Source organism: Anguilla anguilla, chromosome 5, assembly GCF_013347855.1.
Source record: "Anguilla anguilla isolate fAngAng1 chromosome 5, fAngAng1.pri, whole genome shotgun sequence".
NCBI classification, from domain to species: Eukaryota; Metazoa; Chordata; class Actinopteri; order Anguilliformes; family Anguillidae; genus Anguilla; species Anguilla anguilla.
Genome location: NC_049205.1, coordinates 16,994,735 through 17,020,700, shown reverse-complemented (window position 1 = coordinate 17,020,700; position 25,966 = coordinate 16,994,735). Strand labels below are relative to the sequence as shown.

The 25,966-nt window shown below is 47.9% G+C and overlaps 1 protein-coding gene across 2 annotated transcripts in view; it reads right to left on the bottom strand.

Annotated features, from left to right (window-relative positions):
- Positions 1 to 25,966, bottom strand: part of ripor1 (RHO family interacting cell polarization regulator 1) — a 90,899-nt gene that overhangs the window by 51,335 nt on the left and 13,598 nt on the right. Inside the window, exon 1 of one of the 2 annotated variants that reach the window (XM_035419852.1) lies at positions 9,197 to 9,757. The exons of the other annotated variant lie outside the window; for it this stretch is intronic. The gene's annotated coding sequence lies outside the window, so the exon portion shown is untranslated. Of the gene's footprint in view, positions 1 to 9,196; positions 9,758 to 25,966 lie in introns of those variants that run through there. 2 annotated transcript variants of the gene reach the window in all.

Below are 25,966 nucleotides of genomic sequence, written 5' to 3'. Positions count from 1 at the left end.
ACACACGCAAAGCAAACATCAGCGTATTCCCCTGGAGAGGCCAAAACATACTACTGTCTGGCGTTCATTCGTGCCAGTCATTCACTCATTCATTTATTTATTCAGCCTTTCACACCGCAAAGCCAATTCCTGAAAAGGCAAATAAAATAATCAACTCAATTATTTACAGCTGTGCTGTACAGCATGAGCACTGGGTCTGTTGATGTTAATCTGCGATCATGCAGGTGAAGCAGGAGCTGAAATATTGATCTCTTAGTATCACACGCCCCCCATATCTACACTTTCCCTGCAATATGCTACCGCTGTGGATCCGCCCCCCGTACTCACCGCCCCTCCCCTTTCCTGCCCCATCAAGATCTTCTCCCTCAAGGGTTTCAAACAAAAACACAGGGAACCTGACACATATGCACACACACCACACACGCGTACATGCACGCACACAAACACACTCTCATACACACGTGCACTAACACATGCACGCACACATACAAACACGCAAAAAAACACACACGTGCACATATATTTACTCACACAAAACTGTACTAAAATAAAACAGGTACACTGACATAGATGTATGTATGCACAGACATGGAATGCACAGAGACACACTCCTGCTTCCATTCCCCAACAGTCTCAGCTCAGGTGACTCAGTGGCACATTGCACAATCTCATATATTCCAGGCAGGAGGCTTGTAAACTGCTGAAGCCTGTGTTAAAACGCAGCCTGTGGAGGGCTGCGATATACAAACCGTCTCAAATGTCTGCTCTCCAATGACCCTCCACAATGGGGGTTAACCCCAAAAGCAGCCTCCGACGTGAGATTAACGCACTAAAGCCCATAATACAGACACACATCGATACAGCGCTGAGGCCGCATCGCTTCTCTACCCACTGAGTGGCCCTCCGGTTTCCCGGGCGACCCGTCATTACACCAGGGTGCCAATTACCAGCCGGACTAACGAGGGTGCGGGTGCCTGCACTCAGCAGCTCTCAGCCCAGTGTGTGAAAGGGTCCTCGCCGGTAGCTAATGGCACCTTACACTTTTTTAATTACACAAAAAAACCGAAAAGGCAAACGCAAAAAAACACATGAGCCACTGACAGGCAACTCTGTCAAACTCTGTCACACTTAAAAAAAATTTAAAAGAGAAAAAACCTGTTCTATACCAGTAATCTTGAGCACGCAGCCAATCGGGGGCTATGAATGAAATCTCCAGGCTAATTTATCCTTAAAGCCACCAGCAGGCTGTCAGTCTGAGTCAACGGAATGTACAGTGAGAGATTCACGGCATGATGAATGGTTTTGCACCTGCGGTAAAACATTAAAGATCGATATCTGGTTTTTCCTGAGTGACTTTGCAAAAAAAAAAAGCGTTTGAACTCTTCAGACGCTATGCGCTCGGAGCCCCGAGGGCACTCTGGACCAATCAGAGCTGACCCAAAAGGGTCAGTGACCAATGACCAAAGTCAGCTGCTCTTACTCCACATTGAGAGCAGGCCTGCCTTCTCGTTTCTGGCTCCGTGTCACAGCAGAGCTGGAGCTAGGCTACCGGCAGTGGCATTTACGCCCAAGGCAGGCAGCCAGTTGGATTACTCTGCAAATCACGACACCCCCAAACAGCCGAAGAAATACCGCTCCCCCCCCCCCCCCCCCCCCAGCACCCCAGTATCAAGCGGGAGAGTGGAGTTTCACTCTGGGCGGAGACCGGCGATGTAAACATGTTTAGCTCCATGTCCCGGGGTGTTGGGTGGAGGTGATAGAGGGGGTGGGGTTGGGGGTGGGGGGTGGCCGTTAATGTGCTGTTAAAAAAGCCATAAGGACCGACAGACATACCGCTGTCACTGCCTTTTCAATGTAGGTCAGGGGGAAAGAAAAAAACTAAACAAAACAAAACAAAAAAAAAAAAAACACTTTCTCACTCAAGTGAAATTTTTCCATGCGACAAAGTGCTCGCAGGCGCCCCCTAGCTCAATGTCTGGAGTTCACCTCGCAAAAAAAAAACCCAAGCACAGTTTAATAACGGAGTGCTTGTATAAGTCTGCGCGAGAGGGAATTAGCACACATCACCTGTTGTGCTATTCATTACCGGGGCTTCCATTACACAGAGCCGCGTTTTAGAGCCCCGCGCTGCGCTGAAGAGCCACAGCCGACGTAAGCAGATTAGCCAACCGGGGCCGTCTGCTGCAGCGACCCTGCCAAAGTGTCCACGTCCACGCCCGCGTCCGCGGCCTGCCAGCCGGCCAAGCACAGGAGCGCTGCTCCAGGACACCATAGTAACCGTGCCTGAGCGAGGGCGGGAGAGGGAGAGAGAGAGAGAGAGAGAGGGACCGCACGGAAAAGACATTTATAAGGAAGAATCAATATAAATAAAGAGATGGAGAAAAGTGAATAGTACTATTGTGATTCTTCCTTATTTGTTGTCTTGTACAAAACAGATTTAATGAGAGAGAGACACTGCACAGAAAAGAAACTGAGAATGAAGAATCGGTATAAATAACGAGAGGGAAAGAGACAAAGAATGGAGAATAGTACTATTACGATTCTTCCTTATTTGTCGTCTTGTACGAAGCAGTTTTAAAGAGAGAGAGAAAGAAAGAGACTGCATAAAACAGAAATTGAGAATTAAGAATCAGCATAAATAAAGAGACAGGGTAAGAGAGGAAGAGCGGAGAATAGTGCTCTTCCTTATTTGTCGTTTTGTGCTAAGCGGTTTAACAGCCGTCGGTTTTTATGCGCGCAGCTGTTTACTGTTGGTTTTTTTCCCCGGCCTCATCTTCGACAGAACTGTATCAAGTTACTGAGCGGGGAGAAGGAGAGAGAGGGAGGGAGAAGGAGAGGGAGGAGAGAGAGAGGGAGGGGTAGAAGGGGGGGGGGAGGGCGCACAGGGAGGAGGAGAGATGGTGGGTGGGTGGGTGGTCGCCAGAAAACAGATATATGTCACAAGTGCCTGCAGGTGACAACCCTGCCGCCCAACAGGTCTCCACAACCCTCCAGGACATTCTGTTCATGCTGCAAGCGCCTAGAAAACCAAAAAAAACACAGAGAACAGGTGCGCTCCTCGACGAGCAGCCCCGGTCCCGAAACCGCGTACGCTCCCAAAGCCCGATATCGTCGCGCCGCTAACCCGCGCCGCGGCTCGCCAGCGCTCGAGTGCGGCCTGCCTTCGCTCGCCCCGCAGTCTCTCTGTGAGCGAGGCCTGCGGCCAGGCGCCGGGGCTGGGGTGGGGAGCGTGCTGCTGCGTGGGTGTTTTGCCGGCGGCTCGTGGTTTGTGCACGTCACGTTTTTGTCTGCTTTCGTTTGCGCTCTCTATGGTCCGTGACCACGTCCGTGTTCTTCTCTTTCTGGTCTTTCTGCGCGAGTCTTTTCCGCCCGTCTCTGAGTCTGTACTTGTTTGAATGCGCCTTTTGTGTGTGTAAATTTGTTTATGTGCGATTCGTTTGTTTGTATATCTGTGAGTGTGTACTTGTTTTGTACAGTTTGTGCACCTGTGAGTGTGTACTTGTATAGTTTGTGTATCTGTGAGTGTGTACTTGTATAGTTTATCTATCTGTGAGTGTGTACTTGTATAGTTTGTGTATCTGTGAGTGTGTACTTTACTTTTAGTTTGTGCACCTGTGAGTGTGTACTTTACTTGTATAGTTTGTGTATCTGAGAGTGTGTACTTGTATATTTTGTGCACCTGTGAGTATGTACTTTACTTGTATAGTTTGTGTATCTGTGAGCATGCACTTTACTTGTATAGTTTGTGCATCTGTGAGTGTGTACTTCTTCTGTGGTTTTTGTCTGTCGGAGCTGGGCCCAGGGAGAGAGTGAGTCAGACGGCGCAGCTGCGTTCCAGGCCCCTCCTCGGTAATGACACACCGCAGGAGCGACGCAGAGTAACGGTACACTGCAATAACACACAGTAATGACACACTGCAGGAGCGATGCAGAGTAACGGTACACTGCAATAACACACAGTAATGACACACTGCAGGAGCGATGCAGAGTAACGGTACACTGCAATAACACACAGTAATGACACACTGCAGGAGCGATGCAGAGTAACGGTACACTGCAATAACACACAGTAATGACACACTGCAGGAGCGATGCAGAATAACGGTACACTGCAATAACACACAGTAATGACACACCGCAGGAGCGACGCAGAGTAACGGTACACTGCAATAACACACAGTAATGACACACTGCAGGAGCGACGCAGAGTAACGGTACACTGCAATAACACACAGTAATGACACACTGCAGGAGCGACGCAGAGTAACGGTACACTGCAATAACACACAGTAATGACACACTGCAGGAGCGACGCAGAGTAACGGTACACTGCAATAACACACAGTAATGACACACCGCAGGAGCGACGCAGAGTAACGGTACACTGCAATAACACACAGTAATGACACACTGCAGGAGCGACGCTGAGTAACGGTACACTGCAATAACACACAGTAATGACACACCGCAGGAGCGACGCAGAGTAACGGTACACTGCAATAACACACAGTAATGACACACTGCAGCGGGGCCCAGAGCGTGGTAATGACACAACACTGGTGCTCAGGCCTCTACGTCTGTCGGTCTCTCTCCATCTCTGTCCTACAGTGATGTCATCACTGCTGGCCCAAAGCTGCTCTGGGGCTCTCACTGGCCAATTTCTCAGAATAATGACCCGAGAGGGGGGGGGGGGGGTGCAAGTGGTTGGCGCAAGTGCACGGCCACCTGCTGGGAAAGCGGAGACCGTAACAAACCCGCTCGACTCCGAACGAGCGAGGCGAGGACGACGCGTACGGCGACATGCCGACAGCCACAGACAGACGTCGCGTATCCTCGCACACGGATTTAGGGGGAGCAGACAGCGTGTACTCCGATACTGATACTCGCGGTCGGAGCAGAGCTAGCGACACTGCTTTCGCTTACCGCACTGGGGGGTGGGGGGGAAGGTGGGGGGTGTTAGCTTTCGTTTCGCTGGGCTGTCGCAGACCGAGCAGCGCAGCGCAGCGCTGAAGTTCCAGCGGCTTCCTGTCTGAACAGGCCTGGAAACCGTGGCAGCCGCTCGGGCGCTCACATGACAGCCGGCCGCGCCATTGGCCGCCCGCCGTTCTAAAATAGAACTGGGGGGAGACGGGGGCGGGGCTTCTGTCTTTGCTGTGGCTTTCTGAGACGTTCTGGAACTCCGTGCCCAAAACTCTGAGGTTCTCCTGACGGAGCACGACTCGGTCACAACAGGAAGAGGAGAGTGGAGGTCGGACACAATGGCTGCCGGTGACAGAGCCTGTCAGGGCGCCAGGAACAACACTCATCAACAAACACTCATTACCCACTTAATTATACTGCAGAGGAGGAACAAGAGTGTGTGTGTGAATGTGCGTGTGAAAGTGTGTGTGTGTGTGTGTTTAATTAGCTGAGACTCCAGCAGGAGGTGGGAACACACAGGAACAGATCCACCCCCGGGATGTCATTAACTTCAGGGCACACGTGGCCGAGAGCACACTGCATGCTGGGAATAAAAAAAAGGGCAAACTGTAATATGGGAGAGCGGGATGTGTGTGTCAGGACGAGATGTCGGTCTAAGGACACATGCCCCTATGTAAAAATCACAGTTTTTCATGCACGCTGTTTTTTTTCCACTGGGACAGGCACCATCGACTGCCAAATAATAACTGTTTTTTTATCCTCTAATGTTCAAGGAACACTGAATACTGCTCGGACAGTGCTGAGATTGTAATTTGCGCCGTTATGTGGAACAAAGGTAAAAGAAAAAGTAAATACCAAGACTGAGAGACACACTACACACACACACACACACACACACACAGAGGCCAGCAAACTTCGCGAGACTGAGATCCAGCTCACATGTGGTCAAGGTCCAGCCACACAGCAAGTTCTGCCATACCTTTGTGTTTACAGAATAAGCGCAGCACACAGTATTGGGGTTTCATTAGAGGTCAAAATGGCCCCGTTTCCTTTAAGAAACTGGCAAGTGCTTTTCATTCTGTGCTTATGTATGTGTGTGTACAACCGCACGCGCACACACACAGAATTTTCATTTTACCCTATGGGATCTGACCCCATGACCCTCTGGTTTGAGTGCACAAACTGGCCTGGAATGGCCCCACGGGGCCTGGAAACCACCACGTGACCTACCCCCCACAGCCCAGAAACACGTTCTCAGCAACACTCCCACTGTCCATGCAAGCACACGAGAACACACACGGCAATGGAAAAATCGCATCACACTCCCACACACTCAGTAACAACACATCAGATTCATGCACAAGCTTTTGTACACTGCCAGACAAAAGGACACTCAAACAGACAGCCCCTTTTGTAGACACACACACAGACACAAACATGTACTTGCATACAGATGCACACATACACAAACATACACACACAAACACACACACACACACACAATTGTCCACTTCTGTAATTTTCAACACCATCAGAACATCTGGAAAGCCACAGCTGTCGTTGGCAGTAATAAAAACGATTTAGGGCCTTTGTCTCCACAACACCGTCACCTCCCCTTTCCTTAATCACCCCAGTGCCAGGATGCCCCATGCAGGCACTGCATCAACCGCCCCTCTGACCCTCCCCTCCCCTCCCCTCCCATCCACCTGCACCTCCCCGCCTCCCAATCACACCCCAGGATTGACACAGCGGCGGTCCTGACCACATGGCCCATGCATTGGGCTGGAGCACATACTACAGTAATAACCCGTTAAAGAGCGAGATCACAAATGTGAGATGAGAACGTTCCTAACTGAACATTCTAATGCTGATGTAACAACCACTCCTGGAAACTAAATGTAATAGGAGTTCTAGAACACTGACTTCCATTCCAAACATTCCAAAAAAAACCTACCCTTCACAGGGTTCACAGGGTGCACGCGCAGGGAGTAGAACACAGACGGCACCAAAAGCCTACAACACCCAGGAGTAGACCTGGGTAACGACCACATAAACCCAACCAAACCCGCCAAACTACCACCTAACCCAAACCAAACCAGCCCAGCAACTACGCAAACCTAACCAAGCCAGCCCCTAACAACCATATCAAAACCACGCCTGACACTCAGGAAACCCGGCAAAGGTAGTGGACCGCAACGGACAAGCCCATGCGCGGTAAACGTATGCCCAAAAGACGAATTGGGACACGACACGCCCCCTCTTCCAAACCCCGCCCCTGAATGTGTGCGTCGCGCCTGTGTGTGTCCCTTCACCCCTCCAGCCCATATCCCTTTCATCATAATTGTTTTTGTTGATCGAATCATTAGCTAAATTAGGCCCCTCGGCTGCCGGGCAGCGCACAAAGGCCGCGATTGTGCGGCCCCGGATTATACCCCCACAAGGCCCCGCCGTCCCCAGCGCTATTCCCACAGTCCGACCCGGGAGCGCCGTCCGCCGGGGAGAGAGGGCAGGGCGTCGCCGTGGGACCCGCCGAGGGAGGGCAGGTCCGGCGGGAGCAGGAAGCTTTGAATTTCGTGGTTTCCCCTGCCCTCAGCACGCTGCCACCACCCCCCTTCCCGGTGATGGCCACTTCTTTCCTCAGGTCTATTAGCTTCCACCACCGCAGGCCAGATAGTCATTTAACAGCTACAGTCCGAGAGAAAAGTAAAAACCAATTCACTTCTTCTGACGCTGATGCTTCCAGCACTCGACTGTGTCCTTCAGACGCTGAGGGTTTAAAAGGGTGAACTCATCCTATTTTAATGAACTCACAATGCCTCCTCCATTTCACCAGGGAAACTCGCTGCACATCTTGCTTTCTCACACTGCAAGCCACTTCCTACCGTGCAGATTACAACGCTTACTTAAGTACTCTTTTTAAACCTCCTGAATTATTGACCAGACCCTTGGTAAACACTGCCCAGTGAATTTAAACTCCCGAAACGTCTTTGCTTATGTTTCTCAGCAGAAGTATCAACCAGTTATTTAACTTATTTACACCTTTTTCATTGTCGTTTGTTTGTATACTGTAACACTGAGTGGAGTTTTAATAATAAGACCGCTGCTCCAACTAAAAATAAAAACACTGTGGACAAGAGCATGACGAATGTGAAATGAACTGATAAATATGGTGTCCTAGTCGAGTAGGTAATCAGTGAGTCAACCACCCACTAGAATGTTGGAAATACAATATTTCCTTTGATGTAGCCAACACCTTGACTAATGACTATAATGGAATCTTCTCTCCATATCCATGGAATGTTTATGACAGTGTAGAACGCTGTGAAGGGCTATAGAATGTTCGTGTTATTGTCGAGATAATGTGTCCCCGTTCGTCATAAAAAAATTATAACTATCCACAATCTGACGCCAAAGGAAACTAAAAAGAAATCTGAATTACGACATACATAGTTTGAAGGGCTCGGCAACATTCCCTTGCACTGGCGTTTTAAAAAAAAAGTCAACACAGGGATTAGAATGTGGGATAAACTGTAGCCGGCCAACAAGGATATTCGCAGTAGCCAATGGAAAGAAGAAGAATCATAATTTATCCCAAAGAGCATAAACTATAAATGCCAATATTCTTTTTAAATGATCGCACGTTTTTGGAGTGAACAAAATATTTTCCCTTACATTTTGGGGGAATTATTCGACTTTCAGATTAAGATGAATGCGCAAACAAAATCCCTGCGTCTCTGTATTAAAAATAAAATGGAGCCCTGTCGATTCTGTACAGCGGCTTGTGTTTTTAATACCAGCCGCTATAGACTTCTATCATCTTCATTACATATTCAAACCAAGCCTAGCTAAGAGACAAGACCCGCTTTGTCATCATAAGCTTGACGTTCAACGCGCTAAACCACAACCACACTCTCCGTCCGCCTTTCCCAGATTCGGGAAAGGAACGGACCGCTTCGCTATCCCGGGTCTGTCAAAGCGGTTTCTCCGACCGAAGCCAATCCGGCGTTTCTGATGCAAATTCCAACTCCGGACGGAACGATAGCCTAGCATGGGTGCACATGTAAACTCATTTGACTCGTATAGTTTTAAACGTTAATCACGCCCCGTCGTTTGCTTAGTGCACGGGGCCTTTTTATCCCGGGTACCTTAGCCTATATTTAGTCTGGAGAATAAAACCGATATAGCCATGCTCTTCAGCGTAGGCAGAGGACATAAAACGTGCTCGAGACAAAAGCTAAATTGTAAAAAATAAACGTGCGTTTGTAGTGCTACATACATGTCTGCCGCTTGGTCAGGTATCCAGTTCCAAAGTCAGGTCCTCGAATTCGCCGTACAGTCGTCAATTTCAAAGTAATAGAAAAGAGGCGAAAGTCTTCACAGCAACAGAATATCCACAGTCACTCTGGGCGATATCCTCCTCTCGATGTCTTCCAGCTTCCCCGAGTGTCACTTTCCCCAGTGCTATCAGCGGAGCCGAAGGCTGGGACCTGCCTTTCTCTCAGGAGGGGTGTGGGCAGAACGATAAAACTGCGATCACCACATCCATCCGTGTTGTCTTGCGTACTGCTTCTTTGAAAAAGGGAGCAAGACAACTTGCAACGCAAATAATCAAAATTCTCAACTGAGAAACGCTTCGAAGAAAAGATTTGTTTTGCAGCGCAAACCACGCGCTGGTGGCTGACTGCTTGCTTCTGCCTCGTGCTGCACTGTAGTCAGTGCTCCTGTTGATCGTGAGAGGCAGTGCGTGTGTGTGTCTGCGAGCACACACACTCTCCGAGTTGCAGCAGCCGCTCTAAAGCCGACAGAGCTTAGAAACGGGTATGGCAGCAGTGTAGAGCTGCGAAGAGAGAAGGGGGATGGGAGGGGTAAAGGGACCCGGATTTTCGCCTCACCTCTCTCGAGTCTTGTAGGACGGAGCAAAGTGATTTTTTTCTCTCTCTCCCTCTCGCACTCCTTCTCTGTATAAAGTCATCCCCAAATGCTCGGTTTAAAGTTGTAACTCAGTCAGGTTTAAACAACAGCAACGGCAAAGTTAGAATGTACGTATATAAAATGACATTAGTGTTATAAGTAAACGACTCTTTACAAAGTTTAAACTCTGAAATATTGGACAGATCCCAGGGGCAAAGCTGTATAGTAGCCTAAGTCTTAAAATAGGCATCCCCACTCTAGACAAAAATAGCTTCTGTACTTGGATATTCCTAAAACGTGATGGGCTATTTCTGCACATGTGCCCATATTATAGCCTGGAACAATAATGACACTCAGGGTGAAGCCAGCTAAAATAGGAAACATTTTGGCACATATTTAGACATTTGAAAACTACAGCCTGTTACTGAGTGATAATGTCTTTGATCCAACTAATAAATCGTCTGTTTTAAAAATATAATTGATGTGAAATAAATCCTGGCTGTTGTATGCAGATTCCAGGTTGATAATCATAAAGCTAGACGCACATAGTGCATAATGCATTCCATTTAAATCATAAAGAATGTTATGGGTGCTCGCATATCAGATGGAATAATCCAGTACTAGACCTGCTCCCAAGTACTGAATTTGTCACAAATGCCAATTCCAAAGCAATATCTTATTTTGCAATATTCCAAATTATATTAATAATTATATAGAGGATGAATCTGAGCATGAGTACAATGAGCAGGAATGATAATTAGAAGAGAGGCATTGCAATCTCTCTCCCCCTCTCTCTCTCACGCTCTCCTCATACTGAACTTGCACGTGACATGAGAGATGGAGGGAAAGCAAAGCAGCAATGCCACCAGGGACGGGAAAAATACATCATCAGAAGCAAACAAATGTAACGACGAATGACCGAATAATAAGACATTGTGTTGCACATAAGGGGTACTTGAAGATTTGATAGATTTTCTCCTCACAGGCAGAATCCCATGAGGGCTACTGTGTGTTTGGGGGGCTTGCCACGGGATCCGATGGCAGGGCGGCTCCTGAGCGCTTCAGTCGCCCCTGGAAGGGTGGACCGCCAGACCAAGCCCTGTGATTGCCGATCAGCCCGTCTCGCCCGTGATGTTCCATTCACTCAGACCGCTGTCTGAGACGAGCCGCGCGCGGCCATCTTCTACGGAAAACTGAAAACCACGAGACCGAAACCCGGATACGCGCACTTGAAAGTGACCATTTCATAATGCACTTCTCCCGGGGAGTTTCACACACTTCTCAGATATGATGTTAGTGTTGTTGTTTTTTTGTTTTGTTTTTTCTTTGTTTGTTTGTTTGTTTTTTAAGCAGAATAATATGTAATATTTTATAACATCTATATCTCCTGAAAATAAGTTGTGAGGCTGTCCATGACAAATTAACTTTGTTTACAATGTTATGAGTTCCACTGAAGAATGGAGGGGTGTGGCTCATGACCATTACCAAAAAGAAAATGCCAGTCCTATAACTACACATCTCTTCTGACTATTTTTGTTTCACTCTACATGTGAAGTTTCCAGCTGGACAGCCTGCAGACTCTGTGTCCAGTGCCGCTTTGGTCTTTCTGGAGCTGGCCAAGGAACTACTGTCCTTCAAAGGAAGAGAGCTGCCCACCAACTACCATTTTGGATCTTGTGAAAACAAACAAACAGAAAAAAGGAACAGGATTTTTTTGACAGGTCTAAAATGCCCATTTGCATTTTTCTTTATGTGTGAGTGCTGGGGTCATTTCCTTTGTCAGTTGAGAAAATGAATTGACATGCAGGTAATTTCATTGAAACATGCCCACAATGTTCAACCAGGATGTTTCAATGAACAAATTGAATTGCAATTCATTTCATGTATTGATTGAACTGGAAGGGAACTGACCTACAATCCCAACAGTCACACGCTAAATGTGACTGGAATAACAAGAACATAAATCAGCCGCATCGTTTACGTTGAATTGGGACAAACATCTTACGTACAGCCCCAGTAAGTAAGAAGTCTGCAGGCTGAACTCCAAGGCAGAACTGTGGTTGTGAACTTCAGCAAGGTAACCAACACTAACCGCCCCAGCAAATATGTACACATTTTCCCTTTGTCTCTTATCTTCTCCTGTTCAGTGATTCACACTTTGCGCCATTTCTCTGCCTATCACAGTGCAGGTAACTGTTAGCATGAAACTGCTGGGTTCCAACAGGGTGTATAAAATCAAACTGTTCCTTATTATCATGACTGGTAAACCAGAGCATGCAGTGCACATATGGATCACTCTGTGTACAAGCAGCTCTCTCATTTTGTTTACTAAATACTTTTTTATTTTTTTTAACATAATTTATTTATATATTTTCTTGGAGAGCAGATATTCTCTCACACCCTGACACACATTTAAATATATCACACAGATTCGGAGCCACAGCAGATTTAATTAAAGGCTGACATGACCACGCTGTAATTAGCACGTCGAGCTAAAGACAGGGAGAGAACGACAGAGGAATAGACGGGAGAGAGCCAGCTCAACATGCCCTGTCCTGCTGACGGAACCGGGAGGGGGGCGTGTGATGCGCCAGATTAGCCATCGCCGTGGCGACGTTACTCATTTCCTTATCCCGACCGGCGCCCTTCTTCGCCCGCGCTGACCCTCAAACTTTCACCCTTCCGTGTCGTCGGGGGCTGTCGAAACATTTAGGCTGGGATTTTTGCAAGATCTCCTGAGGGTGTTATCCTATGTGTCTGCACAGTTCTGGTTGTCTGCACAACACACAACACATAAAATCTCAGGTCCTCGCACAGAACTACCCTTTGTGCACCGCCATTATCAACGCAGGCCTCTGTGCGTCATCTTGAAGACAGGAGGAGGAGACTACAACATGCCACTCAAATCTCTGCCTTTTGGTGATCTCCCTCAGTCTATTTTTTATTTTTTTGCTGTTTACCAGTCTGCACAAAGAGCGTTTTTCTCCCTGGAGGGGTGAAGTGGAATAAAATCTATTCGTACAACAAAATGTCTGTCAGATTTGATCAGAGATGTAAAAAACTGGAGTTGATGAGCAATTCAATTTTGCGATGAATGAGAGGAAACCACCCAGCTGCTAGCTTCTCACCTGTGATTGGTCAGGTGCCCTGCACACTCAAATCAACCTGAGTGATGCTGTGGACAAGAGTCGTTGACAAGGGGTCAAAACACCTCTCACACCCTCGCTTGTGCCACCAAATAAATAATAATGCTCACATCCGCCCCCCCTCCCCAAGCCCGTAATACCAGACTCGTCTCTCTTTGTTGGGGAAATGGGGGGGGGGGGGGGTTTGGGCGGTTGGGGTTCAAGTGGTGATGGGTGGTGTCCTGCTACTGTAATTTAAACCCCCCATGTGACCATTTTGCAAAACACACATGGCAGCCTCAGTCCCCTCCCTACTAAAGCACTAACATAACTCACATAGCCCCACGTATCAGCTTATTGATTGTGAATGTGATATTTTGGGTTGCCCCTGGCAACAGCCTTTTCCTCTTCAGCCTTCGATTACTAAGGCGCTAGGGGCAGAGTGCGGTGTGGGCGGTTTAGCCGAAGGGAGGGGGTTGAAGTGGGTGGAACGTAAAAGAAATGCAGAACCAAACCCCCCCCCCACCTCCCCCAGTGTCTGTCTCAATGTCTATCACAAGGGCAGTCCTGCCTTAGGGCAGTCTGTGTTTTTGAAACCCTGTACGCCAATCTCAACAACCCCCCCCCTCCCCCTCTTCCCAGCCTGTCATTTGGAAGGGAGGTATTAAGATGTCTGATCATATAGGAGTGCTGGCAGCATTGGTGAATGGGGTAGAAAACCCCTCCAACCATAGCGCAATACTCTGTGTTTGTACTTATGTTATTGCTGTTATTGAGTGCACTGTGTTATGTGCATTTGTGCATGTGATTGCTAGGTTTCTTGGTGGAAAAATAAAGGACACATTTCAAGCTGAGGTTATTTGAATTTAAATGCAAATATAAATATCTTTTTCATGCCTTTTTTTGTAATTGGTTTGTCGGTTGCGGAAGCCCCACGAGGCCCACACTTCCTGTTGGGGTGAGTGTGAACCCTCTCTCCGCAGCTGCAGGACAGGAAGATGTGGTCTATCTGGATGGGGCAGCCTGCACAGGATAACCTGCTTCCCAATACGGCAGCAGCATCAATGAACTGCCCCGTGCACTAAATCTCAACATGTAATCAATACACAGAGCAAGCCCTCCAGCAAACACAACATCCTCGCAACATTTCTCCAGCACAGCTGAAACCCTGACAGAGAATGCAATATGTTAATGGCAGGGGTGGGGGTAGTTTATATTTAAATTTGGTCGGTGCTGGGAAGTTTCAGTTCATTTCCTCAATCATCTGAACTGAAATGGAATTGATTTCCAACCTTGGTCAACAATTAACTGATTTCATCTGATTCTGAGCACCTGCACAATTTCCTGCTGGAGTAATAAACAGACAAAAAAAAAAACTCTTCTTCCAAGGATAAGTTGCGTTAAGGAGACAGTGTTAAAGCACCAGCCTGCTGCCTGCTTTAGGAAGAAAGTAGTTGGTGTGGGTTTCTGGTTTGTAGCCATGAGTGGAATTACTGCTTCCAGCCATTCTCTCTATGGCAGAATAGGGTGAGGAGCACAGAGGCTTTGGAAAGCGGCGGGGAGCATTGGACCTGGGTGTATGGGGTGGCAATTGTCCATCCAGAAAACATAGAAATCCCCCCTAACCCTCCCCCGTCCCATCCTATTCCAACGTCTCTGAATCACTCCCTCCCGCGTGGGGTGCTGCCCCCTCCACAGTCACCAGCGGCGGTGTGTGACGGGCAACAAAAGCCTCGCCAGCTCCCAAAAAAAAGGGATGAATGACTCCTTCTCATGGACCCGTCAGCGAGTTGCCCTGGCAACCCTGCTGAGGAGACCCTGAGTTACTTGGGGGGGGTGGGGGGGGTGATGTCATGCGATGCCACAGGAGAGTGGGGAGGTCTGATTGGCCACTTGCCCATGCCAAGTGCGGTAGGCATTGACTGGAGAGCATGGTCAATAGTGCTGGCCCATTCTTCACAACACCTCATCCCCCCCCCCCCCCCCCCCCCAGCCCCACTGCTGGTCCTTCAGTACTACTGAGCCATTATCCAGTCATTTGAATTCAGCAGCCATACCAATTCAACACACAGTTGTCCGACCCCAACACGCCAGGACCAGTCCACTGGTACATAAATTTAACACTCTCACCACAGTGGCTCTGCAGCACTTTTATAATGACGTCACCATGGCGGTCCAGAAACACTGTGCAAATGGCACCCTGTCTAGTGATCTGAATTCAACACCACCCTGCCACTACACCCTCCCATTAGCTGCTTCAATTGCAATTACATCCTCAATGGAGCGCTCTCTCTCACTTAATGTATGCAACCCCCTCATTGTGGGAGCTGTAAAGGTCTAAATAGGGGTGGACATGATGTCACCAGTCGCCACGGTGACATGAAGGGGCTGAACAAACAAATGGTAGAGCACAAGACAGTTGCACCCTTGCTTGCATCCCACCTCAGAACATCTGAGAATTTGCCCTTCATCTTAAGGATCTGAACATTTTGTCTTGGGAGGATGCAGTACCCTTTATGGTTTAAAAAGCTTTAGTGATATATTTTTTGTCTTTTGGGGGTTATTAATTATTAATTACACACTCATTGTTGTCTCTCCCTGCACAGCTGTGTGTGTTATCCACTCGCCATGCACAGCAACGTGAAACACACAGACACACACACACACACATTGCAGATTGGGTCATGCAATGGCACCCCTGGCCACAGTGCATTATGGGTAAACCTCTGTTCGGTAATATTTGAACTACATAAATGTGCAGGCTCTGGTTCAGTTGAAGGGCTCTGGTCCTTAAGAGCGGAAAGGTGTTGGGGTGTTTCTCTGCTCCTGAACAGGCCAGACATCAGCCTTTCTGCACCCTAGGCAAAATTTAGAACCCGGGAGGGGGGCGTGGTAGGAGAGCAACTGGCACCTTATGTGACCGCCCTTGTCGGCCATGCCCAGAACTGGCCCTGCCCGTAAGCATCCCAATTAATTCAGCCCAAGGGACTACTGGACGTAATGAAAACCCCCTTTTTCTTAGCTTTCTTTGGAAATTTGTGAAAGAAAGAGATGAACACAAAACCCTCAGCACTGTGTCCATTGAGTAGCCCAGGAGTGGAACTGGGTCTCTGGCCCCTAGGGGGGAGGGGGGGGGGGGGGGGTTCTGTGCTTGGCTCCTTCTCTCTGGGTCTGGAATGTTCCGAGGGGATCAGCGCTCTCTCTTTATAAACACGACAAAAACAGTGTCCACTGTCCATCTCTCTCTCTCTCGCTCTCTCTCCCTTACTCTCTCTCTCTCTCTCTCTCTCTCCTCCTTCTCTCACAGACCCCTCCGCACGCTGACTCTCATGGCCCACAGGAACGCAGCACAGTCGGAATTGAGAGTTTAACTGCAGGCCAGGGCATGTCGGAGCAAGACACAAATATATTTATAAACACATGACAAAAACAGCATCCCGTGTGCTTTGCTCTGCTCTCTGCGTCTTCTCTCTCTCTCTCTCTCTCTCTCTCTCTCTCCTGAGCTCAATTTTCTGCTTTGAACTGGAAGGTGAGGGTGTGTATGGGGGTGGCAAGGGGGAGGGAATGTGCAAAGTGATTGGAAATAAAGACAAGAGAGTAGGAGAGTGCAGTCCAGTTTTTCTTTAAGTTTGTCAAGCAGAAGACACCACGCTCATTCTGTAATGATGTAACATTAACCCCCTCCCACAGAGGAGAAGAGTAGCAGAAATAGACCAGTCCCCAAAGCATGCAGGCAAAGAAAGCACTCTGCTATTATACAAGATATCCATTTGCTGTGCCGAGACCTTTGGAACTTCTGTTCCCTCTGCTTAGACAACTAACAACACGCATTTGAAACACCCACTCAGAAATAGTCACACTCAAAAAACGCAAATTCACACACACACACACACACACACACACACACTTCATCCCTCCTGTCTGGTCCATCTGTTCCTGCCCTGCCTCACACATGTACAAACATACACACACACACAGGCAATGATTTCCTGGCTGGTTGAGACATTATCACAAGAGAAAACCAAAGCATAGGCACACCCCAGGCATGAGGCCATGCCACAGGATCTCTCAGTCTGTCAGTCTGGTCTGCAGGACACACCTGATCCAGAGTCAGTTTTGTCCTCCTTAACTCAAACTTCAGGCAGATCCAGGGTCAGTTTTCTCCTCCTTAACTGAAACTTCAGGCAGATCCAGGGTCAGTTTTCTCCTCCTAAACTCAGACTTCAGGCTGATCCAGGGTCAGTTTTTTCCTACTTAACTCAAACTTCAGGCAGATACAAGGTTGGTTTTCTCCTCCTTAACTAAAACATCAGGCAGATCCAGGTCTGGGCCTAAGGGGACAGAACTGATCTGTCTACTTGCTGTCTAATTACTGCAGTTTGGTCCTTGCACTTGGTGTTTGCGTTGTAAGTCACTCTGAATAAGTGTCTGACGAACGGCAGTAAAGCCAACGGGGCTGAACCAAACGCTCTGTCACAGAACGCTGCAGGTGTGGCGTTCGGGGCGGCAGCTATGTGCGGTGAGAATATGTGATCACTGGGCCGCAGACCACCCTACCCTCTGAGAGAGGGGGACAGGGAACCCGTTTCGTGCTGTCACGGGACGACGGTGCCTAGAGAAGGGGTAAAGTGAACAGTGAATCCGAATGGGGCATTCTGCTGAAAGGAAGGTTTTCACAGCCCAGTGAATCTGTGTTCAGACCTGGCCTGTCTCCAGCACATAAGGCTTTTTTTTTTAGAGGGGGGGGGCAAGGGTGTACTTCCTCTCCTTCTTGCTCTGTTTCGAGACAAAGTCAAGTTAGCCATGCACGTGTCAGTAATGTTTGTTAACCCGCTCCATGGACTGAAATCCTCAGATTCAAGATGAGCGCTATCTCCGAAACCATTCCTGTAGCGGTTGCTTTGTCCCGCAGGAAGGGGGGTGGGGGGCTCCGGCTGAATTATTAAAAATACGTCTGATAAATTAACACAGCAGCTTTGAGAAGCATTTCACACACGTTTTCTGTCAAAAACACAATCGCACGGCTATCAAAGTTTATGGGGCATTTTTTGCTGTTTGCTGTTTTTCTCATTACCGTCCCCGAGGCCAAAACCCTGGCGTCCTGAAGTTCCGTGTCAGGAGCAGCTGAAGCACTCACATCCAGTGATGGAGGCAAAGCAACAGAGGGCGCATCCAGCCAGAGGGAACCATTGATAGATAGAAGCAGCGGCTTGTTATCGATCAAGCGCAGTGGGCTCGGGGCACACGAAGCACAGCCCATATAAACCGCTTCCTTCATTCATTTCTGTCTCGTTTGTCTGTAGCGTCTGCCTCTCTTTTCCCCGCGTGATTGTCGGTGCCTTTTTTCTAGAATCACGTCCCAGGAATTCTCTGTTTTTCCTCTGTTGGCTCTGGGTTTCTGGGTTTTCCTGGCCGATAACACACTTTATTCAGTGATAGCGTGTTCAGCCTCTGTGATAGCGACACGGTAAAAACAAGCTACTGAAAATATGCTTCAACTGAATGACTGCCACACTGTTGAATCACAGAAATCAGGAGACCTCAAAATTAAGGAGGGTGCTCTTCTCAAGCTGATAGTACAGCTCGGTTTGCACCCTACGCTTCTACCAGACGGGTCCACAAAGGATTAGGGTATTTCTTAAAGACAACTTATGCCTAAATGAGTTATTCTCCTGGACCTCCAATTCCCTGCCTCATTCTGTTGTAGTGGAAGTGCTTTCGAGAGTCAAGGACACGCGAGGGTCAGATCGCTCGGCGAAGGTGGTTTTTTTTGGGAGAGTCCACACGGATGTTGGAAAGTTCATTCCCTGACTCACTCGGCGTTGAGGTTTCCATTTTTATGTCTGTATTACGGATCGTAGGCCAGCGGCAGCAGCTCTGGCTCAAGCAGTCCGACCCACAGGATGCCTGGTCCCACGGCGCTCTTCCTCCTCCTCCTCCTCTTCTTCCCCTTCCACTTCAACTTTCACCTCGTTTTCTCTCACGTGCGTTCCATCTGCTGAGGACCCAGAGCACTGAGTCTTTTTGGCACGTGGGAAAAACTGAACGAAAGCACGTGCCTCCCCGGAACACAGGCCGGGGAACTGGAAACCTTTTCTCCCGAAACCGTGGCGTCTCCATCCTTGCCAATCCCGGACGGCGGACCGGGAACGTCGTCTCGTGCGCCGGGGAGCGCCGCCTCGGGAGCCGGAGCGCTGCTTTTGGGACAGCGGCCTTTGGCGAGCGCCTGGCTCCGCTCCACGGGCTCCATCTGCTGTGGGCCGACCCTGGCAGCAGCGGAGAGGCAGCCTGTGACAGGCGGGACCCTGGCACTGTCCAATCCCAAGGCTGCCCCAGGCTTTCCAACATCCTGCCTCTGAGCGCTGACTTCTCCAGTTTGTGTCAGGTTCTGTAATGTAACGGTAGGGTCAGGACTAGGGCTTGACTGAGTTCACTCGGGCTAGTTGTGTCTCTGAATACTTTGAAATAGTATCCTTCTGCCCACCTTCCATTCATCAGTTCACTGGTCTGTAGTGACAACTGATTGGCTCGTGAGGGCTCTGCCATATTGCTTTTGGACGTCCATGATGTATAGATAGGGGGCTCTTTCCAATGACTTATTCTATCCATACTTTTCTCATAGCCTAACAAAAGTCCTTTCTTCAGAAACTTTCCTTTCATCCTCTGGTAAGTGCAGCTAAGGAAGAGATTAAAGGACATGTGGAAAGGTTGCAAGGAGGTTAAAAAAAAGTGATTGGAAAGAGTCCCAGGTGAATGATGGAAGGACGGAAGGAGAGGAAGGAAGGAAGGAAGAATGGAATTGAGAGTTTCTGGATACAGCTTGCGTTAGTGCAGATTTTATGAGGTAAATGGGGGGGGGGGGCATAATTACAGGATTAACTTCACTTTCAGGGATGTGCCCCATCCAACAAGGTAAGTCAAAGCACCCAATGATGTACCTTCATCGTTTGGTCAGGGTCCAAAACATCATGTCTAATACTTAAAACTATTCTAACTGCTATTTGGGTAATTTAGGCAAGATGCAAACACAAAAATAGCTCATGAGCCCTTAAGTCCCTATAATTGAGCAATTTAAGTGCTCAAGTGTGGATTTTATGACAGGCCGACAGACTGGTTACAGGATGTGATGTAACCACATCATGTCAAACTCAAAGTGGTCAATCCACAATTATACAGTATCCAAACATGTGTTTACATTAATATGAGTTGAGCTCAGCAGTGCTTATGAGTGCCATTAAAGGAAAAAGAGGCTTTTTCATATTAACAAACAGACAGGCCTTCATCCTTTTACATAAACTAACCCCCCAACACACACACACACACATACATACTCACACATACACACACACACACACTCACGCATACAGACACACACACACATACTCACGCATACACACACACACACACATACATACTCACACATACACACACACACACACTCACGCATACAGACACACACACACATACTCACACATACACACACACACACATTCACGCATACAGACACACACACACATACTCACACATACACACACACACATACTCACGCATACACACACACACAAACACACGCACTCACACGCCGAAAACACATATGGAAGGAGTTAGCCGTCACACGGGAGGGGCTCCGGGGAATTGGCTTCATCAATTTTGCATTCGCAGAGAATCAAAGAGCCGGCCTGAGGCTCGCAGCGGCCGGCACTGCAGGGAGGGAGGAGGGGGGAGGAGGGGACAGGGTGAACGAGGGAAAGGGGGCACGTAAGGAACACCCAGCGAGGCCTGGCAGGGGAGGGATGAGGAGATCGGCCCTAATGATGAAGACAGGAATATCAGATATGAGCAATGAGAGAAAGATGAAGAGAAAGAGGAGAGAGAGAGAGAAAAAGAGAGCGGGGAATGTTGGGGAGAGGCAGAGGAAGGAACGACAGAGCAGAGGAGGCGAAAGGAAAGGAGAGAGACATTTAACTTTTTAAAACATTGCTTATTAAATCATTCCAATTATTTCAAAAAAGGGAGGGGCAAATCAGATTAGCACCAAGAAACGAACCAAAAAGAGCAAGCAAACATGACGCATTACTGCACTTAGAGCATATTGATTTCCTTTTTACTCCATTTTTAAGAGAGACGGGGAAAAGGAGCAGTTAAAGGAAGAGCGGAGACAGACGAAAGGAAGGGCAAAAGAGAGGAAGGAAATTTTAAAAATTGCAGTCAGTATGAATGCCCAGGTCAAATGAAGCAGGGTTTCTAACTGTCTCAGCTACATTGTTACAGAGTGCATTTCAAATACACAGTATCTCCTCACACATTGCTCAGGCCTGCATAGTCAGCATACTGCTTAGGAAAAAAGATTGTGGTTTCTATTTTTCTTCTCACCCCACCCACCACCCCCCCCCCCCCTTTCTCTCTGTGGACATTTTTTCTCAATTTTCTCCATCTCTCTCTCTCTCCCTCCCAGGATTCTCTGGGAGCTCAGGTCATCTGTCTCCTAAATCATTGACTGAGCTGCATGAGCTGTGATTTACAGTTCTCGTTTCTCTAGAACTTTCTCTCCCCGCCCGAGCACTCCGGCAGTAGCACTGGACTTGCAGACAGAGCCGGTCAGTCTTACAGTACAGGAGAAAAGAGAGAGAGAGTGAGAAAGAGAGAAGGAAAAGAGAGAGAAGAAGGTTGGTGAGGGGAGACGGGAGAGGGAGCGCTACAGATGGAGGGCGGGAGCTCTTCACATCTCTAATCCCAGCTCCCCTGGAGATTGCCTTCCTCCTTCTTCTCCTCCTTTTTTTCTCCTTCTTAAATTCTTTAATCTTCCCGAGCCGAATGACTGCCGTCGCTCCCTCAGACCCATTCATAATGGAGGGGGGCTTAATTACTAATGAGCGAATGTGCTTTAACAGTGTGTGCGGGGGGTGCGCACTGAAAAGCAACAGGGGGGAGGAACCGGGGGTGGCTGAGAGGGTGGGTTGTGACAGTCACTCAGAGGGACACAGGGACACAGGGACACAGGGACAGGCCCTAATGAGGCTCCATGCCCCAACCAACACCAATACTGCAGCCTCAGTTTCTTCTTCTACCTCACACTCACACACACACACACACAGTTCTGTTCAATGATGACCAATGCCCAGCTCTTCTGTGCCTTGAAGTAGGGACAGAAAGTATTTCAGACGCATACATTTGAAATATGTTTTTGCATATATGTATTTCATATGGAATGGAGGTTTTTATTCCCCACTTTTTAATGACCAATACCTCTTTCCCATCTGCACAGCAACCTAGGCCTCCAACATCATAACTGTAGTTTATAGTACTTGATATTTTGCATTTTTTAACAAAATACATTACCCAAAATAAATTACAGATTGGAGGTCAGACTCCTGTCCTGGAGGGCCACAGCTTCTGCTAGCTTTTGTGTGTTTGCATACTCAAGTGATTAATTTAAGTCACTCATTGGCTGAAGAGTCCATTAACCTGCTTCCCAGGGAAAAATGAACAGCTAATTTGAAGGAACCCACAAAACCCAGACCCTGTGGTCCTTCGGAATGGAGTTTCACACCTCTGCATTCTAGTTAGTTTTTTTCCCATCACTGGGTGAGAGTAGGACCTCCTCCCCGTGTCGCTTTTTTGTCTGGAGCGCAGCCACGGGTTCCCCCTCGGTGACCCCCGAACAGGGAGAGCGGGCCCCGATCGTGCCGTCCCCCTGCACGCCTGCATGGGCACCCTGTTTAGGTCTCCAGCTCATGGATCTGCTCCAGGGCTCTCTGTAATTAAAAGCCACCAAAGGCCTTCCCATTGAACCCCACTGAAGTGTCTGAAGCGTGTGTGGTGTCTATTACACTGAGAGCTGAGAGAGCGAGTGTGTGAGTGAGAGAGAGAAAGTGAGTGAGTAAGTGAGTGAGTGAGTGAGAGAGAGAGAGAGAGAGAGAGAGAGAGAGAGAGAGAGAGAGAGAGAGAGAGTGAGAAGGGGGAAAAGAAAGACAAAGGAAAGAGAAACCACAATCATTTCCCCAGGGAAGGCTGTCTCTTTACAGAAATGGAAATATTGAAAATGAATATATTATCAAGATTACAAAACATATTGAAACACTTAAAAATGCATGGACAAATACAAGAATTATTGCTACTTTCAGACATTAAATATATATTTAGAAAGGCACTGCGGTGAACTATATTGTTATATTTCCAAAACATGACACTCACTACCTGTAAGACATTAAGACAGAGATGTACATCAGAGCTAGCAATAAAGACAGTGAACTGTGTAATCCACTTTTAAGAATTTTAAAGTATCATTTTACCCTAAAATAATATTTTATAAAAGGAAGTGAAAACCTAAAAGTGATGTAAGAACCAAGACTTATGTCACCATTGCCCACAAACTACCATTCGTGGGTGAGGCTAGGACATATATGCAATATTAGAGGCTCAACAGCTCACTGAAATGGCACACTGACATGCTCCAGCCAGAGGAACAGGAAGTGGCATCACCCAAGCAGTGTCTGTTAGACATGACATACTCTATGTGTTTGTAATTGTTTTGTTTTGTGTGTCAGTAACAATGCGCACTTTGTTCTTTAATAAAGCTATAACGTATGTCACATTGATATCTCATATAAAACGTATTGTATCGAGTTCAAGGCCTTCAGTCATCCGGTCATTAACATGCCAATAAAGCCTACGTAGTATGTCTGCATTTTCTAGAAAGAGAAAGAAAGAGACAGTGCTAAAGGGAGGAACAAGACTGAAAATGAAAGAGAAAGAGAGAGAAGGGCCTGGATTAAATCAGCATTGGTTCATGACTTTGATTTGGCCATAAATGCAAGTATCAATGCATTTTCTTTCTTCAAAGAAACAGTTTGCAAGTTAAATTTACTTAGTGATGGTCCAACTTGCCATGCAGCGTTTGTTAAAGAAACTAACACATCTGTTTATTGGCAAATAAATATCCCTCTTGCACTCACATAACACACTGCACATGACCACTTTGGCAACAGCTTCGCCTTGTGCCCCTAATAAAGCGCCATTGAACTGAACTGAAATGAACTTAATTGGCAAAGGGGCCAGAGAGGAGACACAGAAAGGGGGTGGAGGTTTGGTGGGCGGACTTTCACTAGCTCATACACGCTTGCTGTCTTTCGATACTGTTACTTTTTACATTGGCTGTGGTTTCTCATTGACCCTTTCTGTGGATAGCCAAAAATATGTAAATTAAAGAGAGAGAGAGAGAGAGAGAGAGAAATAAATCCTCAAAGCGATTGTCTATCCACCCTATTCCCCCACTTCCCTATGCTTTGTGTGCTTGGGTTGCTTCTCAGTCCAACGCGGCCCTGATCTGTTCGTATGTGTGTGTGTGTGTGTGTATGTGTGTGTGTGTGTGTGTGTGTGTGTGTATATGTGTGTGCGTGCATGTGCGTGCGTGCGTGCTCAGGGAAGTAGCACCAGCATCGTATGAGCCCCATGACCAAAACATGAATAGCTGCCAATGCCCCTCTGCAGTGCTGTAAACACCAGTAAACAAAAGCAGCTCACAAAGAGACCACTGCCATTTTAGTGCTTCCTCGCACAAACCCGGAGCTCTGTGTATCCTGTTCGGACATCTCAGTAACTTATTGAAAAGGCACTGTGTTGTTTATCATTTCTCCAACTGCGCCCACGACCATGTAAGGAAGGAAGCTGTCGGATCCGATACAGTAGAATACAAACGCACGTAACCGGGCTCGGACGGAACTTCCTGAGCAAGGCCTTATCTGACAGGCCGTCTTAAAGGGACAGGACCTTGGACACACAGTGCGGCGGCTGGAATTACTGATACAAAGGGAACATTTCGCTCTGTGTTTTTCCTCCTTTTTAGTGTCCTGTGGGCAAATGGCTGGTAGCGTCTCTTCCTTCAGCCATTACCAAAGACATACAACGAGGGCCAAAGAAGAAACAGTTGCCGTGGTGAGGCTTCTGAGACAACAAGATGATATAAATGGGCTTTACAGTCACCTCAGCGGGAGATGTTTTTTTTTTTTACCAGGCTTTATTTAATGAGGACAAGTTTGTAAAACATATAGGGGCTATAACAGGAGATAGATCTTCTAACAGGATCACGGTGTTTTGTTGGAAAATGTCTATCTGTGCTGACATCAGTGCCTGCGTGGTTGTGTTCTCTCTCTCTCACTGTCTGTGCTTAGTGTTTGTTCTGTTTCAGCATGTCCTTATTCTGACATCATCAGCTGTGCAATTGCTGTCTCCGCACAGCTGTCCCTGTCTATGTGCAGACATGACCATGCGCAGTTGTGCAAGATCATGTGACTGTCCTGATCAGTGAGAACACAGCACAGTGTTCCCTACAGGGGACAGGCACACACAACCCCCTGTTCTTCCTCACTCACTGAAGGCTCCTGGAGCCATGACCGACTCTACACCTCTGTCCTCTCCCTCTGTTCTATATCTCTATATTCTCTCACTCCCTCTTCCCATCCGTTTCTCTCTCACTTTTCCATCCATTCCTTTCCATGCCACCCTCTTGCTCAATCTCTCTCTTTCCATCTCCCACCCTTCCTCCTGCTCAGAGTCATTTCCTCTGTGCCAAACTGACGTCCCAGACCACAAGTCCCCCAGCTGATCCTAAGGCTGTGATAATCTCTCTCTCTTTATCTGTGTGCTATTTATAAAAAATCTCATTCAGCATTGAGGCCTGCAACTGACAGCTAACAAGACTGTGGCAAAGGTGCGGCAAATGCTTTCAAAAACCAAAATAGCAATGGTAAGGGGTGTGTTTGGGTGTGTGCATACGTATATGAGTAGGGGGGAGTGGGGTGGTAGTGGAAAGACTAATGCGTCAACTAAAGTGGCCGGGGCTAGCAGCCGTTGTGACAGCAATCCAATAAGCAGCTTGTGGGAACAATTCCACTGCTCACAGCTCTCAATGGACAGGAGCCCATGGAAGTGGAAGCCAGTTGGGACAGGCCAGGTTCTTACAGTCACACAGGGCTCGGACTGAAACGTTTTCGTGGAAAATGTAGTCGTAA